The sequence below is a fragment of the Nycticebus coucang genome, chromosome 8 (assembly GCF_027406575.1).
Source record: "Nycticebus coucang isolate mNycCou1 chromosome 8, mNycCou1.pri, whole genome shotgun sequence".
Lineage (NCBI taxonomy): Eukaryota > Metazoa > Chordata > Mammalia > Primates > Lorisidae > Nycticebus > Nycticebus coucang.
Genome location: NC_069787.1, coordinates 111,582,350 through 111,600,007, shown reverse-complemented (window position 1 = coordinate 111,600,007; position 17,658 = coordinate 111,582,350).

Below are 17,658 nucleotides of genomic sequence, written 5' to 3'. Positions count from 1 at the left end.
TAATTCACAGACATGTAGGTTACAGAAGAGTGATATCAATAAAATCGTCATTTAATGAAAATGTAATCTGTAGCAAGGACAGGCATGTTTCAGTGGTAATTCAATGCAACTAGATTTTAATTTGGACATCACGCCATTTGGAATATCCAGTCACACCCCTAACCTGAATTGTGAGTCCCTCAGCTAAGAGATTTTGCAAAAATCATATGAAAGCTATAACCCTATTACAGCACAAGAATATGGGGAAAGGGGCGAGGGAGGGGAGGGAGGGGAGAGGATGAGTGGAAGGAGGGTGATTGGTGGGACCACACCTACAGTGCACCTTAGAAGGGTACAGGTGAAACTTACTTAATGCAGAATATAAATGTCTGAACACAATAACTAAGAAAATGCCATGAAGGCTATGTTAACCAGTTCAATGAAAATATTTCAAATTGTATATAAAACCAGCACATTGTTGCCCATGATTGCATTAATGTACACAGCTATGATTTAATTTAAAAAAATTACGTGGGTAGGATTTGCTGCTTTCTACAAATAGATGACTTCCCATAGTCAGATATCAAGGACCCAATCTTCAAGTAACCATGTTGGAAATGAGTCACCCTACCTTCCTCATTTCGGATGACACTAATGCTTGCCTTATTTTTCACATTAGTACTAGTTTTATGGGACAGACTTAATAGGTTTCAAAATGCCTCAAAATACAGCAGTCACAGCACTCTTCCAAATCCTCCACTTTTTCCATATGATCAGCGTAATGGTCATTTATTATCCTTCTTCCTATAGCAATGGGAGAAATTATGGATTTTATAAGAAAAAAATAAATAAGCATTTGAATACATATTTTGAGACTGAAAATGTCAGATTTTGAAGTTTGGGGGCTGTAGACACATACTTCTAAAAATGAGTTTCTGATAGATATAACTGTTCTTTCTAGCCCCAAACGAGTTAATATAATTTTATGATTCTCCTATTTATACCTTTAACTTTGCTACTCTTGTGTAAATTCTCCATAGTGATAAATTGTATTGACAAAGCCTTGGAATAGGATTTAATCTGTAGATATCATATTGGGATTCCTTTGTAAACTTCTCCACAAACTACAAAACTCAATTCCTCACAGTTACCAAGGAAACAACATGAGACCTTGAGAACACCGACTATGGGGTGAGTGTCGTCAAGGCTGGCCACCCTCTGCAAGCGCGGAGTGTCAGAAACTTATGCTCAGAACAGAAGTCATCGCATTTGCCATTTTCAGCTATAAACATAAGTCCCTTTGATAAAATTAATTCAAATAAAAGAACAATTATAATAAAGGCCAAAAGTATCATCTTGAACCTTCCAGATTTTAATGGTATGATGCTCAATGTGTTAAGATGTTTACTCAGACAATTAAATTCTAACATGCTCAGTAAATCTAATATGAATAAAATATGTCATGATTGTTACTTACTCATGATGAGAAATCTACAGTCAATTGGATATTAATAATTGATTAAGTCTTTTGACCTAAAGGACTTACATCTTGTATAGATGGCCATATTTTGGCACCATATTTAATATCTGTCTTTCCTTTCTGAATCTCTAAATAAACTATAATAAACATCATATTCTGTATGAAAAGAGGTGATTACTTCTTTTTTTTTTATTTTTTTATTAAATCATAACTGTATACAATGATATGATCATGGGGCATCATACACTCACTTCATAAACCATTTGACACATTTTTATCACAGTGGTTAACATAGCCTTTCCGGCGTTATCTCAGTTACTGTAAATGTTTTGGCACAGTAACTGTGATTACTTCTTCATCTCCTGTTCCTTCATCTTCCTGCTCCCACTCTAACCCTTCCAGCCACCACAATTAAACCCTACACTCATGCGTCAGGCAGTTGTCCATATTATAATAATTTCTTTCTTTCTTTTTTTTTTTGAATTTTTTTGGCTGAGGCCAGGTTTGAACCCACCACCTCCGGTATATGGGGCTGGTGCCCTACTCCTTGAGCCACAGGTGCCACTCCAATAACACATCTCTTAAAAGAGAAGATAGGCCTGTCTCTCTGGCAACATTACCAATGATAAGTTCTCACATGATTCAAGAGTCAATTCAGAAGCATATTCCAGATTTGAAAGTAGTCGTCTGATTTAAAAGGCAACTTGTCTCCTCTGATACCAAGACTAAATCTGAGCTCTATCTGGACAAGTGTCAAGGGATGCTGGTCTTAGTGAAGGGTGCCGGAGAACACCGGATGCAAAGATTCTGCGTCTTCTTTAGCCATGGTGGATATTAGACCACACAAATTAGGTATTTATGTTTCCGGCTGTTTGAGCCTAAAATCAGAATATTCTTTCCACTTTGTGTGGCTTACATTTCTTTCCATGTCCCATGTTACCTTAGAAAGCCTCCCCTGATGTATGCTTTCATGCTTTCCCCCTCCACCAACATGTTTTCTATAATTGCAGTTTTTCACTTCAATTACAACATGGACAGCAATTTGTGATTATGTAGGTCTTTTTGTACTATTTTCTGGCTTTATCACTACTTTGTGATCTTAGGTTCTTAAAACATGTGTTGAATGAATGAGACTCTGAATAAATGATTAATTTAAGCATAAAGAAAAGATAATAAAAATCCATTTTTTCATTCATAAGCCTTTTTTAATAACAACATAAAATTAATGTAATATAATCCAACCAATGTTTTAACATAATCACAGGGAAAACTTAGAAGATCACCACACCTTCTGGGAGCAAGACATGATTGCAAGAGGGACTTTACCTAACAAATGCAATCAGTGTAACCTGGCTTATTGTACCCTCAATGAATCCTCAACAATAAAAAAATAAATAAATAAATTACGACATAAAAGTAAACTCCATAAATTTACAGTATAATAAAAAGATATGCTTCCTATACATTATCTAGTGAGGCATACTTTGCCTTTGCTGTATTGTTTGAAAATATTTAATTCTGTACATGTAGTACAAAATAAATGGAATGGATGAAGCTCAAACATGTAAAGCAAATAAAATAAGACAATAAGACAATGTCAAAATAGGTAAAGTAACCAGAATGTTACTAAATTAGACCAAAAAATACAGGGCTCTGGTGGCTACTAAATTGATATAGAACATTAATACACAAAAGACAAGTACAGACGCCCACTGCTGAAATTAATTCTTACTTCCCACGTCCAAGATACCTCTCAAAACCTCAGGCACGTTAGCAAGTATCATCAACGGATCAAATATATTTGCACCTACATCTCTCTGATTAGGTGGTGTGGTGTGAAGGTCATTGTCTTACCTGACAGCATCTATTCCTCTGCTTTCTGTGTATCTAAAGGCCCATTTGCTCACTGCTTGTCACACCATAAATAAAAGGAGACATTCAAAAAGGAAAGGGCAACTTTTATAGATAGAGAGATAGGTAGGTAGATAGGTAGATAGATAGATAGATGGATGGATAGATAGATAGATAGATAGATAGATAGATAGATAGATAGATAGATAGATAGATAGATAGATAGATAGATAGATAAGGCAAGCCACCGCAATAGCTAGCTAGCTCTTAACTACTTAAGCCCATAAGGAATGAATAAGCAACAAGGAAACTAATGGCGAGAAAGTTGCATTTCCAATTCCCACCTCTCCCTACTATAGCCAAGAGAGGCAGAAGACTAGGAAATTGAGTTCTTTCTTAAAAATGTAACTAATAATTACTTCTTCAATCTGCCCATTTTTGCTGTCCCTTAGTCCCCTATGGGTATTACGTAGGGAAAAGAGGAAACAGAATAGAAATTGTGTAGAACCTTTTTGGCTCTTAGCAAACACTGATTTCCACTGTCCCACGGGAAGGGTCAGGGACTCCTGCGTATACACCACAGCGCAGGTGAGGGTAAGAAGGACAAATGGAAAGTGTTTGCCTACAGGTCTCCCTTTTGGATTCTTGACATAGGCATTCAGGTAAGCTGATGATGGGAAATCCCAAAAAGAGGTAGACTTCTGTGCCTCCCCTGGGGGCAAGTTGGGATTCCTGGTTTGGGCTGCAGAAGGTGGCCATAGGAATTATAGTCTACACAGTGGGCAGGAATTAAACAGCTAACACAACAAAGGCCTATTCTTTCTAAGGATCACAGGTGTCCATAAGGTGGTATTCCCTTTCTCTAACTTCCTTCCTGAAGCATGTTCATTTCTAAATGATATGATAGGACTCTCCTCAATGATCTTTAAATACTCTTTTTTTTAAACCTTCAACGCAAATACTATACAGAGTAACTTTACATTGTGCAAATATTAATGATCTGTTATTTTATACAAACCCTGTATTTATCTATGTACTGTTAAAGAATTTGGTTTTATGATCTCTTTATTGAATCAACAATTCTTATTTCCATTTGTATATAGCACAAAGAAAAGTGTTTAAGAAGCAGCCACGCTGCCACAAACGCGCACACAAACATGTTATAATTACTTACAGAACTTTGGAACATTTTGGAATAAGACTTGCCTTGGGCCATGAGAGAAACTCAAGCCTAATTATATGCTTGCTCACTCTTTTTAAAAGCTTTACATGCCCCAAACTTCAAATATTTGCAGGGATCTGGAAAGACTCCATAAAGAGCCAAAGTAAGTTCTTCATAAATGCTCAAAAACCAGTGGGGAGCCCATCAACAGCTACTCTGTACGGGAATAGGTGGAATCTGGTAGCAGGAGAGCAGAAGTCCCAGTGGTGAACTTTTTGGTAACTTACTTCAATGCCTTGTAATAATGTATTTGAAAATAAACCAAAATATTATAACATTTTAGAATGTCAAGAAAACTTCGTGAGAATCTGTCCACTTTCTTCTACTATTAATCAAACTTGGGAACAAAAAAGTGAGGTGATTCCTACACCAGCCCATAGATATTTAAGCCACAGAGCTTAACAGCTTTTTGATTCCTTGACCAAGACAGACCACGATAGTAAAATTGCTTCTGATGCCATAAGCTGATAGAATCTATTGAGTGGATGGACAGGAACCTTAAGAGAGCTTCAATGCTCGGGACTGACTGGTTTTAGGACCAGTCTGGGATTCCGACCACATGCAAACCCAGGTCTACAGTCCCTCTAGCTTTCGTATGAGTTCAAGATTTCACCTGTAGCCTTGTCATCTCTTATAGTATCAGGAGAAAGGGCAGGATGAAGCTTTAAGTTTTTTTGGTTCTATCAGGAGACTAAAGAAAAATGACTTTGAGAAGAGAATTCCTTAGCCCAGCACCATACATGCTGTTATTTGATGTTAAATAAATAAAAGAATATTAAATGAATGAGACTAGAAATCATATAAAAAATGACCTGGATGCAATAATAGCTTCCAGGTACAATGCCAAGCAAGTTATGTGCGGTAAACAGAATAGATCCCCCCTGCCAAACATCTATATCCAAATCTACGTCCATGTGTTATACATGTTACCTGCAGGAGAGTATTGAGCATGCGGATAGGAGTAAAGTCCCTAATCACTTGACTTAAACCACTCGTAATTGATTATTCAGATGGATTCAATGTGCTCACAAGAGCCCTTCAATGGGGAAGACAGAGGAAGAAGGGTCCAAAGCCGAGAGAAAGCCTTATGACAAAGATTTTATCCGCAAATGTTGGCTTTGGGTATGGAAGGAAGCCACTCACCAAGGAATGAGGGCAAGGCATGCTCTGAAAGCTGGAAAAGGCACAAAAAGGAATTTCTGCCTGAAGCTTTCAGAGAATAACACAACGCTCTGGACACCTTTGACTTTAGCTCAGTTAGATCAATTTTGGGCTTCTGACATTTAGAACAGTAAGCTATTAAACTTTTGTTTTTTTAAACCACTAAGTGTATGATGGTTTTAAACTACAGTGGCAACAGAAACTAATGCATTATTCCAGAGGTTAAAAAAAAAAAGAGTCGCTCATAGACCCAATTAGAATCCTGGAATTATTACATGGTTTATTGAAAGAATTTAACACACAGCAAAAAGCAAAGAGATGGCCTAAGATGAAAGAAATGAAGTAAGCTAGTACAGTTAAAATAAGGTACAAATGTACTTCCTAAATCCTGGGTACATGACATTCACATATTCTTCCCCTCACTCTGCTGGAGCAGGCTTCCAATGGCCTCAATAGTCTGGTTAAGAAAATCTGAGTTTAGGTTTGGGCAATTAACCTCAGGAACAGCCATGGGTTTTGTGTTTCTTGGGCAGAAGGCACATGGGACCAAAATGATGTCACCAGTGGATGCCTAAATTAAGTCCTCATGCATATTGAGTGCTCATCTATATTTAGTGTACCTGAATAATTAGCGTTTCTTATGTATTTTCATGTCATGAATATTTAGTTTTCAGATGCCTCATGTATAATTCACTATGACTCATGAATATCAGTGCATCAATTATTTCTGGATCCGTCTATCCTTTCTGCTGAATTTGTGTATATTCTAATTACTTAATTTTATGGGTTTCATTCGGTCCATGTTTTCTTGTCTTCTCTAGCAGAATTAGAGATTCTCAAACAGTAGAATAAATGCATTTTACACCTATGAAGAGGATGAACGAAAATTGAGCGGTGTTTTAAGACTGACCCAATCCAATGACATTCTGAGGCTTTGCCTCAGTGCTCAGAAGTGTGCCATCACTTTCCTATATTCCTTAAAGGGTAAACTATAGGGAAACAATTATGTTTAAAGAAAGATAAATTTTTTCTTTCCCAAATCTAAAAATTTATCTGATTTTTCAGCCATGAATTCTATTCATTAAGGATAGCCCCCGAATGTTTAATCATTGGAAGCACTTACATTATTGAGCATAAAGGAGTGTGTTCCTACAGTCACTACGTCTTGTCCTTTGAGGGACATAGGATAAGACCCTGAGTTTTGGGAGACAGGACACTTGTCCCTTCAGCCCCTAAATAACTCTGCAATAACAGGCCAATCACTTCAGCATCATGAGCTCCAGCTTTCCTTGTGTCTCAGATTATGGAATCAGCCAAATTTGATTATATAAACTAATTGTCATCACCCAGGCCTGCCTCTGAATTTGCCTAAATGTTGGTAGTTTGAGCTTCTGACATAACCTCTCCTGAGACCCTTAAAAATGTGAAGTCTAATGCATAATCCAACTTAGTTCTCACAGTCATATATACCATTTATCACACAAAAGAAAAGCAGGGAAAAAATTACTTCAGTTTGCCTCCGTCATTGAGATATAGATAAGATAGCCTTTACATTTGTTTGTCATCGTGAATGGTACTAGAGTACAAGTGGTTAGAAGAACTTCTTTATTCTAAAAAGGGAAAATCAACAAACAAAATATCCAAAGATTTGTCCTTAACTATAAGATAGATACAAGTATGAAAGGCCTTCAAGAGTCAGCGAGTCATCTTTTCAAAACAATGAATATCATATTTTCTCCTACAGAGACAAAGCTATAACAAAGCTTTGTTTTTGTGTGTGTTTACCCTTGCCATTAAATCATTCTCAATCATAATTCCTAAACTGCCTTTTAAAACCAGTTTCTATCGTCTTATACTTAAGAATATCTGCTTACGGAGTTCTGGAGAAATAATTATGTTTCTATTTGAATTACTCTCCTTGAAACCAAAACATCCTGTTTTTATTTTTCCTCAAGAGGTTGTATTTTATACAAACTTCTTCTTATTTTATTCTTTTCTTCTCTGAATGAAATTTCTAAAGAGGTAAGGGCTGAGATGGGAATACTACCCGTGTGCAAATTGGCCAGTGTAGATTCTTCCAGAAGCAGGCATCCATCTGCTCCCAGGCTGGGCACGTCCCAGACTAGGAGGGTGAGATCTCACACCCTGACAGGGTCCCACTTTTTGCTTTGCTCAACTCAGAACTCAGACTTAGCCCTATTACTCAGGAAGACTGAAAGAACTAAATTCATTCGTTTCAATTTACAGATTTGGTAAAGAATGAATGTACTTCCTGATTCCTTCCCGCCTTCTCTGAAAGGCAGAAAAGAAAAGAAAAAAAAATTCAAATGCCATGACAAAAAATCAAACAACAACAACAACAAAAAAAAAATAGTGCCACTTTCACCTTGCCTCATTTTCCGCTGCATCTCCATGGTGAATGGGGTAGTCTCCTTTGTTATTCCTGAACCCCTCAGTGATAACTTTTTAAAAATTATCAAAAAGAAGCCATACAAGAATTTTCTTTATGTCAAAGAGGTTCTTTATATAAAGTATGCTTGGTTGGCTTCTGTAGGAACTTAACACTTTGACCAGAAAAAGTCATCCTGAGTATTGGACCTTCTTTAAATATTATCAGAAGCTAAAATTCACAACTCCTGTCTTTTAAAAGCAGTTTCTAATTTGTAAACTATTTCTCACCCCACCTCCACATTTTCTCCCAGTTTTAAAGTTTTCACAAGTAAAAATATAGACATGACATCAGAAACACACACACACGTATGCAGTCATACGGAAACCAAGCCCCAGTCCCGCGTGTTTCTGCAGTCAGTGACTGTCACTTGCACCAGGGTAAAGGTTTTTGATGCTTCTGGTATTTCTGTCTTAGAATGGCAAAGTTAAAAATGAGCAAACACCACAGATTCGCATTGCCTTTTAAGATTTCCCTGGCATAAGATCAAAGAAAAGAGGGAGAAAAGCCCAAGATAAAGCTTAAAACTATGAAGCTTGCACAAAAGCATGGGAATTGAAAAGTCTGTTTGTAGTCGGAATAACCCTGACAACAGCTACTGCGTCCATAGAAACAAGGCCTAGGGTCGAGTTTGAATTTCAGGAATGAAAGGGAAAAACACATGTTTCAGGTACTGAGTATCTAAACTCTCCTCATCTTCCGGAGAACTGGCATACATTAAAGAATCCACATTTCCGCACACTCTATTTGAAGTGAGTTAGTCCATGAAGTGTGTGTTGAAATCACTTTTGCAATACATAGAAAAGAGGAAAGTTATTTAGGTACAAATCACGTACCACTTAAGAAGAGGTATGATTTCAGGCTCTCCAAAGACAAGTAAAAAAGCAAATTCTTCTTTTTAGAGAGACTACTTCATAAACAAAACATGAGCTTACCCAGCACTGCCCAGGCACCAGACATCTGTCATTTCACATATGTCCCTCCAGTAACTCACCCAAACAACTGCTCCTTTCTAGTCCACAAGAACAATGAGATCACACTGATCATCTGCCCCAGAGTCTGGGAAAAGACGTTATTGCCTGATAGAACAGTAATTACAATTACCTAAGAATTACTTTTTTTTTTCTTTTTAATGGCTTTTTCTATGTACTTTCCCAAGTACCTTTCCAAATTTGCTATACAAGTGTACAAATAATGGTGCGATATGTGACGCTTTGAATACAAATCATGGTAATACAGCACTAGAGTAGTCTGTGTACAAAGAACATTTGAGATTTGGGGAAGCCTTTTTCCTTTGTTACCTTTGGGATTCATGGGGTCATGCCTTAAATATCCAAAACAAGAGTTAACTTATTATGAAACACATAAGTGAAGCTAGTTAATTATTTATAAAAGAAACAATGCCCCATGTTATTGCAAGTCCTGGAAGCAACAGATTCGATAAAACAAACTTCAGGCGGTACAGACAGAGAAAGGCAACGCCGCTTGGGAAATGCTTTCTCAGCCCATTTGTAGGGAAGTCAGATACTTTTACCTCTTAAAAGATTCAAAAATACGTTTCTATAGGTTACGCCCACAGTGACATCAGTTCTCTGAATCCTGCTGCCTTAATGTTTGTGGAAGCAAGAAGATAAACTTAGGGACATAAAAGTACATGCCTCAAGTCTCTGTTTGCTATAAATACTAATCAGAATCAGGTCAGAAGAAAATTCAGTATGAGGGCATGTATGTATGGACTCAGGCACTTGAAGAAAATAGACATACATGAGGGTGTCCAAGAGTAAGAAGATGTAGATCTGTATATGTGTTTATAAATATTTAAATATGCATGCTACTGTTGTCAAGTTGAGAATATAATATCAACCGGGAATCCTCTTTCTTTAGGATAAATACTTGAAAATTGTCCCTCCAGGCCTCAGTTCCAAGCTAGACTAGGAAGTCCCCAGGCTCACTGACCATGTCTGATTTTCCTTCTGCCTCCCACCCCCCAACTTAGAGTTCTTAATAACATAGAAGGAAAGAAGAAAAAAATTCAGGAACTGTCTGCTGCATCAGGAAAGAAGCAGACACAAGCTTTGTGAGCTCTAAAGAGCATCTTATATTTTGCTTTTGAAAGCCAAGTTTAGATTCCTTCAGTTTCTGGCATACAGGTTGTTTTACCTGAGCTCATGACAAATCAATTGGGGGACTAAGAGAGAGACCTCCACATCCTTTACACGGTGTTTACTGGCTTTATTTTTACAAAAGGAACTTGATGCCTTAGGGGACCTTTGACTTGCTAAGTGTTGATTTTTTTTTATTTTTTTATTTTTTTATTAAACCATAGCTGTGTACATTAGTATGATCATGGGGCACCATATACTTGGTTCATAGATCGTTTGACACATTTTCATCACATTAGTTAACACAGCTTTTGTAGCATTTTCTTAGTTATTTTGCTAAGACCTTTACATTCCACATTTACTAGGATTCACATATACCCTTGTAAGATGCACCGCAGGTGTAATCCCATTAATCCCTCCCTCCTTCCCTCCCTCCCTCCTCCCTCCCCTCCCTTTCCCCTTTCTCCCTATTCTTAGGTTGTAACTGGGTTAAACCTAAGACATGAAACTATAAGTGTTGATTTTAAAAAGGGACTTTCTACAGACTGTGAGGGTAGTCTGAAAGCTTGCCTCCTAGTCAGAGAAGCAGAGGAGTAATTCGTGGGTGTGCGACTCAGACTTCCAATTCATGGACCTGCTTCGTCATGGACTGGCTTTGGCAAATTTCTTACGAGAGCTCTTGGAACCAGCTGTCAAACTTTCCACCCCAGAGTTTATGTCTTCTCATTTGCCCAAGCGTATGACTTCCAAGTGCTCAGTCTTACAGGTTGCCTGTGTTGAAATTGGAGTTGCATAGCATTAGAATCATTTACCATTGGATATTCTCTCAGCCCCACCTCACGTAGAATACTTTTAGGTGTTCCTCTCCTGTGACATTATCTCAGGCAGTTGGAGAGATGAATATAGATTTAGAATTAGACAGAGACATGGACAGATTTACACTCAAATATATTGACAAAAATCAAACTTCATTACATTATACTACTCAGGCTGCACAGATGAGGTGTAATTATAGGGTTTTGTTATAGAAAATGGGTGACAAAAAGTATTGTCTTGAAGAACTTCCTTTTATTATGTGACCAGTATCTACCCAGGTTTTTGTTTTTTTTTTTTAAGAGACAGAGTCTTACTTTATCGCCCTCAATAGAGTGCTGTGACATCACAGCTCACAGTAACTTCCAACTCCTGGGCTTCGGCGATTCTCTTGCCTCAGCCTCCTGAGTAGCTGGGACTACAGGCGCCCGCCACAATGCCCAGCTATTTTTTGTTTGCCGTTTGGCTGGGGCTGGGTTTGAACCCGCCACCCTTGGTACATGGGGCCAGTGCCCTACCCCACTGAGCCACAGGCGCCGCCCATACCCAGGTATTTTAATAGGACGTGTCTACCTAGAAACTAGTAGAATCATACTAAGAATTATCTGTTTCATCTTTCCAGTACTGTTAAAGTGTAAGTATTATTTAACAAACACAATATTGGTACTATGTGTGATTAACAAATGAAGACTAAAACTTTAAAAATACTCTTGAATTCAAATATTTAGAAAAGTAATTAATAATACATTTATTCAATCATATTGCAAAGTATTCTTTAATCATCCAGAATGTAAACCAATCAATACTTTGAAACTGTTATAATATTAATATTCCCTATTAATTAGGTTTAGGATAGTATATGTATGGAAGTAGTTTGTTTAAAGGACAAAAACTTTAATAAGGTAATTTGTACTCAAAATTAAAGCAAATAGTAACCATTTCTGGAGTGTTTGATATTGATGTATACTTCATTTTATATCAGGAATATGAGCTAAGTCACTAATTCCTTAAGATGAGGTATAATGGACATAAAATGCACAGATATTAAGCATACAGTTCGATTAATTTATATTTGTATAAATACTTGTAACTACTACTCAATTAAGACATATAAAAATTATAAATATCTGAGAAAATGCCTTCGTACCCATTCCAAATCAATTCCCACCACCCAGGAGTAACTGCTTTCTAATATCCACCATGATAGATTAGTTTGTTTATTGTTGCTATGGAATTTCATGTATGTGAAAATCTATGACGTTTATTATTTTCTGTCTGACATTGTCTGCTTTTCATATTTTTCTTCTTTTTGAGACAGAGTCTCATTCTGTTGTCCAGGCTAGATTATTGCTGTGGGGTCAGCCTCACTCACAACAATGTCAAACTCCTGGGTTCAAGTGATCCTCCTGCCTCAGCCTCTCAAGTAGCTGGGACTACAGGTGCCTGCCACAACAGCCAGCTATTTTTTCTATATTTTGGTAGAGAGATGATTTTAATGAAAATATGACAAATACATATAGTCAACAAAAAGAGATATTCAATTAATATCTCTGTAAAATGATGTTTTATGTCCGATCATAAAAATTAGGAAAATGAAGATGTGGGAATACTTATTAGAAATTCATAAAATTTTAAACCTTGGGATGGGATAGCTTGGTCATAGTTCAATTAATTTATGTAAATCTGTTCTGCTTTTGCTAAGTATTTCAGTAGTTTTTATATGATTTGCTGAATCTTTACCTTGCTATTTTCCATGTGTTTTCTTGTGGGGTTTGTGTGTGTACATATGAACATAAGTAAATTATTGTCTTGGAGTAAATTACCTAAGATTTTGTATACTTTGATTATGCCACTTAGTTCTTTTTTAAGAAACCCCCCATGTGACAACATTAGTATTGCCTCTCTAAATGAAGAAAAATGCTGGATCAATTTTAAAGGATTTATCTCCAGAGAAGCAGGAGAATGAAACACCATGACCAACTTTTAGGTAGATGCTTCCTGAAATGATGTAAGCATATCTTGTCACTAGAAATTTCAGTCTGCACACTTAACACATTCAACATTATCCACAGTTTGCAATTTATTACTATACCAAGAATAGACACAATGTACAAGCTTGCCTATAAAATCAGGATCATTTTGCATTTGTATGTGTTGTAACACAGAGTCTACAACCCCTAGGAGGGACCATGAGACATTTCAACTGGGAGAATGTATTAAAAATCTCATGAATAGACTTTGATTCTCACTCTCATGTAATTCTTATATGTCTCTAGGCTTGATCAGAGTTAGCATTGGGGAGAGGATGTTCTGGGAGATATTGTTGCTTAAAACTGTCTATGGCCCCCAAAGAACCTTCTGGCTGCATCACACATCTCCCCAAGTATCAGGATCCTCAGCTGCCAGATGGTGAAAAACCACGCTGGCCTTGCATTTGCAAGGTTATCCTAAAGGCCGGTAAGAGCTTCAGCACTCACTGTGGGTCAGACATAATTTTAAGAGCCTCATGGGCAGTAGCTCAAGTCTTCTGAAGCGTGTGCCTCTGGGGGGTTTCAGGTACTTCCAAAGTTAACAATCCCCACCTTGCCAGAATCTCTCTTTATCGGGGTTGGGTTCTTTTGGTCTTGGGGTTCAAAGAATGAAACTATGTATCATGTGGATTAGGGACAGGACAGAGTTTATGATGAAAGATTGATAGAGAGATTGATAAGTAAAAGTGGGGAGTAGAACGTTTGGCAGCTGATGGGGGAAGCCAAGTGGAAAGCCCCACCCTGTTTTGGGTCTAGGGGGTTTAAATGCTGTAGGCAGGGGGCTTGGGGAAGTATGCTGCAACTGGCCAGAAGTGTGAGGACAGAAAATCATCCTAAAATTAGCACAAGAATTCGGTTCTTGGCAGTTTTTGCCCCTTGCAAGGTAATTACTGTGATTTCTGCTCAGAACTCCTCTGACTGCTTTGTTCATGACCTTGCTGGAGTCAAGAGGGCATGAACTGGAAAGGGTGACTTGTTTGTGCCTAGAGAAGGGGGTCTGATTTCAGAGCTCATCTACGCCTAGAAAATGGATGGTCCCTGTCCAGCCCTGAGGGGGAGAACCTTGTATTGTCTGCACTAATTCTGGGTCACTTTGAGGGTCCTGGGACAATCGAAGACCCCAGACTGAATCCTCCAGACCAGACCTAAGCTACTACATCATTTTATCTTGCAGTGTGTAAGACTAGTGAAGATTTTTTTCCATGCAATAAAAATAAGTAAAATCAGGATGAAAAACACTACTTTATTCATTTAATTCTCATAATACGTTTATATGGTACATATTAGCTAATATCCCATTTTTAAAACATATAGCTTGAGGGCAGCACCTGTGGCTCAAAGGAGTAGGGTGCCGGCCACATATACCAGGGGTGGTGGGTTCAAACCTGGCCCCAGCCAAAAACTGCAAAAAATATACATAGCTTGTAGTTCAGCAAGCTATAGGGTCAACTACTTAATGTATTCCAGGAAAATAATTTATATACAAATAAAATTGTTGCTATGCATTGCCTTTAATAGTAGAAATGTCAGTCTTAAAACTTTTTTTAAAGCACAAAGCAAGCAGAGAACAGTAAGGCTTTCATCAGTCTTTGTTAAGCTGTTTGATATGGATATTACATGATCACCCTTTTCAAGAGTCTAGTTTTGATGATTTCATTAATGTCCCCCTAATTTTTTTGTATTATTTGAATGCCATTGACCATGACCCAGCCAATGTGGTGAATCTTCCAAACAAATGTAATTATATGTCATGAGATCTGTGGTTAACTATCAGCAGTAGTGGCCTCTGTAGATGAAAGAAAGATAAATAGTTTTATTGGGGGTTATGGAAGTGAATGATGCTAGCCTATTATTTTTCCAAAACAAGGGAATTTGTTTTAATTATTCTTTTTTAAGTTGATTTGTTACAGATCTAAAGTTACCTAAAGAATATTCTGTTCCTTCAAACTTAATCACATTGGCTTGGCTTCAAGGCCCTAGATAAACCTTGATTTCAAACTCCCTTTCTGCCTTAATTTACCCCCTCAACCCTTGAATTTCCTTAATTTTACATTTCTGACAACAACATATGACTTTATTTTATTTTATTTTGGGGGGAAGAATGAGGAGTATATTTCAATTATAAACTCTTAGAGAACTGGGAACCTGCATTTAGTTATATAGATTTCTATCTACACTTGATCTCAGCCAAAAGGCCAAAGAGCAATATAGATTTCTATCTTAAAACCAAAAATGTTATTACTGCAATGAATATTCAGTAATTTTTAGATATTCCATTACATTCTCATGAAGCAAAATTGTTAATACCTAGGTCTCATGCTAGTGACTAGGGAAAAAATGGTGACCAAGTTAGACAAAAATCACAGTTTTAATAGAGTTTGCAATATAAAGACATAAAGACAAGGAGATGAAATTATAAAGTGTGGCTTGTGGGGGGGGAAGTATCGTGTTTAATTATCTCAAAACAAGTGGAAAGAGTAAGAATTCATATAGGAGGTAAGGTGGGGAGAGGAAGCAATGAAGCGTCAGGAAAACCTTCCAAATAAAGTTGCATTTAAGTTGAGTCCTCATATAGACATTCGCTAGGTAATTAAGTTGGAGAATAAGAAAGGGAAATAAAAGTCAGAAATAAAAAATAAAAGTGAACAACAGACAAAGAACAGCATCTTAGAGAGATTAAATGCATTTACAGAAAGGAATCAGTTCAGTATGGTTGAAGTATGGAGAATGGAGCCGGGGAGCAAAGTGAGATGTGACTAGAAGAAGCCTGAGACAAGAGTATGACCCTCTCAGAGTAGCAATGAAAAGACATTTCAGAGTTTTAAGCAAGGTAGTGACAGAATTAGATATTCCGTTTTTGGAAAGATTATTCTTGCTGTATTGTGTGAAAGCAAAGAAAGGAAGGAAGAGCCAGTTAAATCTCATGAGAGAACTATTTTACATTGAACTAGGGCCAGTGGACAGGCTTGTGAGATATTTAGAAAGTATAATTAGCATATCTTGGGAACTAGATTGTTCTGAGAAGGAGGGTTGATGAGTGCTAAGACTTTTTATGATTCCCAGATTTCTTGGCATGGGCATCTGGGTGGATGGGAATCCTGATCTCATAAATATATACTCGAGAAGTAGCAAGTTTTCCACAGTAGATGATAAGTTCAGTTTTGGATGAGTTGATCTGAAAGTATCAATACTATGTGCAATTTAAAAATGCCGAATAAATGTACACACACAGAGATCTGGAGCTCAGGACAGATCTCTGCTAGACGCAGAGATTTGGGATATGTCAATATCCATCTTGTCATTGAAGCCATGGAGGTTATCAAGCTCATTATGGAAAGATGGGATGAGAAGAGGCCTAGTGTTTAGGAGACAGCGACATCATTGGCACCTGCGAAGAGACTACGAAGGAGCAGCTGGAGTAACAGGCTAAACCCTGCAGGATATAGGTCCCTGGAAATGCTGGAAAGGGAGGAGGAAGTGATGAGCTGTATTAAATGTTGCCAGTGAGTCCAAGCTCTGAAAACAGCCCATTGTATTTACCAGAAGGATGCTGTTAGTGACTGTGAGAAATTGTACAGGGTTAAAAAAAAAAAGCCAGAAAGTGTGGTATCTCTTTTATTAAATTCTTCTGGGAGAAAGGGCAGCGAAGATCAAGTATAGGTTAATGAGAATATGGCATAGAAAGGTGAACATTTTTAAGATAGGAGATACTTGAGGCTATTTAAAGCTGATAAAGTAAGAGAAAGGGGAAATCTGAAGCCATTGAGAGAGGGAATGTAAACAAAAGGTCAGTGTACCCAAGAAAGTAGAATGAAATGGAATCCATAGATCAGAAAAAGGGACTGGCCTTGGACAGAAGGCAAGAGAACTCTTCAACTGTAAAAAGACAGAGGCGGAAATATGGGGTTAGGTGTGGGTGAACCTGAGGCTTTAGTGGAAAAAGGAATCTCAGCAGATTTAGTTGATGCTGGTACAGAATGAAGTACAAGGAGAGAAGTGAATGAAGGATGTAAGGGAGAGAGAGAAAATATACAGAAGATGGGAATCAGGAGGGTCCCAAAACATTTAAGAATAAGATAGTCGAAAGACTGAGTGCAGAAGGTGAAAGGCAGGAGGCCACAGTCAGAGAGCTGATTTGATTTTGAATTAAATCAAATACCGAAGGTGAGATGAGATTGTACGTGTAATGGCAAAAGCTCTAACGGCGAGAGTGAACTGGTGAAGTGGCATGCAAGTGCGCTCGATGAGGCTGAGGGGGAAATACCTGAACTGAACTGAGTGGTTCAGTTCGTAGGTAAAAAATGCCAACCGAAATTGTCCTAAGGATTGGAATGACAAATATTTAAGAATGAGTATAGAGGAGAAGGTCGATACTATCCTGCAACTGGACACGTATCACACCTGCTAGACAGGGGAGGGTCTCTCAGAGCAATGAGCTGTGTCCTTAGTGACTATTTTTTAAGTGAGTCCTGTCCAATTGAGCAAGGAATTTTTTTGCTTCCATATAAAATGGTGGCAGCTTCCTATAAAATGGCTGGAAGAAGGAATCAGTCATGGCCTGCCTTGATTAC